Source organism: Myotis davidii, unplaced genomic scaffold (assembly GCF_000327345.1).
Source record: "Myotis davidii unplaced genomic scaffold, ASM32734v1 scaffold827, whole genome shotgun sequence".
Classification (NCBI taxonomy): Eukaryota; Metazoa; Chordata; class Mammalia; order Chiroptera; family Vespertilionidae; genus Myotis; species Myotis davidii.
The window spans coordinates 1,313,424-1,315,641 of record NW_006297815.1 but is presented as its reverse complement, the minus strand read 5'-3'; the positions used below and the strand labels follow the sequence as shown (position 1 = coordinate 1,315,641).

The 2,218-nt window shown below is 55.8% G+C and overlaps 1 protein-coding gene across 1 annotated transcript in view; it reads right to left on the bottom strand.

Annotated features, from left to right (window-relative positions):
- The window catches only part of SLC35C2 (solute carrier family 35 (GDP-fucose transporter), member C2), a 12,547-nt gene extending 10,689 nt beyond the window's left edge, over positions 1–1,858 (bottom strand). Inside the window, exon 1 of the mRNA XM_015570367.1 lies at positions 1,339–1,858. The gene's annotated coding sequence lies outside the window, so the exon portion shown is untranslated. The remainder of the gene's footprint in view (positions 1–1,338) is intronic.
- Between the last annotated feature and the right edge of the window lie 360 nt (positions 1,859–2,218).

Genomic DNA, 2,218 nt, shown 5'->3' with positions numbered 1-2,218 from the left:
ATTCAATCAACAGGTACTGTCAGACCTGTCTTAAAAAATATCCCAAATATGGTCACATTTCCTGACCTCCACCACTACCATCCAGCCACCATTCCCTTTCTCCCCCACCCGATGCACTAGTTTCCTGTCTGATTCTCTCTCTTCTTCTCCCTGCACCTCCCACAGTCAGAATTCTGCTAACACAGCTAGGCAGTGGGGTCCAACATATCTCAAGGCTCACACTCCTTCCTCTAGACGAGGGTTTCTCCACTTGGCATTACTGACATTTGGAGAAGGCCTGTCCTGTGCACTGTAGGGCATTTAGCAGCATTCGATCTCTAACCACTAGATGCCTGTGGCATCCCGGCCCCTCATCCCAAGTAATGACAAACAGGAAAGTCTCCGGACGCTGCTGAGCGTCTCCTGGGGGCAAAACTGCTCCCTGATGGGAAGCACTGCTTACACCACACAGGTGACCACAGGGCATGTTGGCACCAAGAGCTCTATCTTCTAGCACTCCCTCCCCGTGGTCCTACCCACGGCTTCCGAGCTAGGGCAATCTGTACTCTTCTGTGAATCAACTTCTCCTACCTTCTGCCTTTGCTGCAGTTCCCTCCACACTCCCCTCTTCCTTCAAAGAGCTGGTGCAGGTCCCCGACCACCAGGAAGTCCCCATGACTACCCAGGCTCACAGGGAGCACTGTCCCAAAGTTAACAGCACTCCTCTTACTACTTTCCAGAAGGTCACCTAATCCCAAACACAACAGACCTTGGCTAGAAGGGCTCTTGGAAATCACCTAGTCACTTAGTGTGCATTTATTGAGCACTCCTGTATACCAAGCACTGGAGACAGAAATCTGTAACCGATAAGGTCCCCACCCTTATTCTGCGGTAAGGGAAACCAGGCTTAAAGGAGCAAAGGCTCTTTCAAATCTCACTTGCCCAGGAAAGGAATCCCATACTCTGCCTTTCTTTCCTCAGGGGCAGCGTAGCTCGGAGCAGTCGCCACATCAGCTGGTGTATCACCATAGCATGTTCCCAACTAGAACATGGGCAGCGCAGCTCAGGGCTCAGAAGTGTGGGCCCGGAGTGAGAAAGACCTGGGATCCAATCCTGGCCCCTCCTTACTATTTCATGACCCAAGTTACTGACTTCTGGACCTCAGTTTCCCCAACTCTAAAGGAGGATAAAATCATGAGCCTCCTGGGAGGGGAGTCAGTGACATCAGGTACAGCACGGGGTGCTGGCTCGAGGTAGGGGCTTACCCCCTCCCGGTCCGGTGAACCGTCCCCAGCCTGTCCCCACGGCCCCACCGAGTCACTTATCCCTTCAAGGGCCAAGTCAAGTCTCTAGTCTCACCAGCATCTTACACGACTGACCACACCCTCCTCCCGGGACAGCCTCTTGGACATCACACCACACTCTGCAGAGTTTCCTCTGCTTCTCTGGACTCCTTGGTCAACCCACCCTCTACAAACGGGAGCCTGCCGCTGGAGCCTGGCTTCTGTTTTCTATCTTGTTCTCATCTTGCGTAATCTCATCCCACTGAGCGACGTGCCAACGATTTCTGAGTTCCTACATCAGCCCCACCCTTTCCTACTGGCTCCAGGCCAGTCCATCTAACTTGGGCTCCACTCAAGCCACCCAACACTCACGGTGCCCCCAGCCGAGTCCTTGAGTCATGCCCCCAACATCACTAGTAAATGCCAGCATAGCACAGCTGATTCCTCACGCCTAACCCCCCAAATCCACGGCAGAAGCTACCCTTTCCCCAACCCTGTCCTGTCAGTTCCGTCTCCAATACACTTCTCCACCTTCTGTGCTTCTCTCTACTCCACCATCGAGTCTAACCACAATTACCTTTCACTACTGACTGCAACGTCTCCAGTCCCCGCACCTCCGCTCCCCCCCCACCCCATCCCGCCGCCTGGAGAGAGGGCTTGGGCACAGAAGGCAGCTCAGCAGCCCTCGGGCGAACCCCAACTCCACAGAAGGTCCCCGAAAACGCCTCCCACCATCTGGCCTCGAAAGACGGCTGCAACCTCACTCCCACTGTCACCCCGGCGCCCAGCACGCTGGCCCCGGCGGTGGGTCACGCACGGCAGCTGCGTCCTTTGCGTCTGCTGTTCCCTCTGCGAGGAACACTGTTCCACACCGCCCTGCGCGCTGAGCTCTCCTCCAGGGCCTCCTCGTCCGCACAGCACCGCCCACCACCTGACGCTGCCCGGTTTGCCCAGGA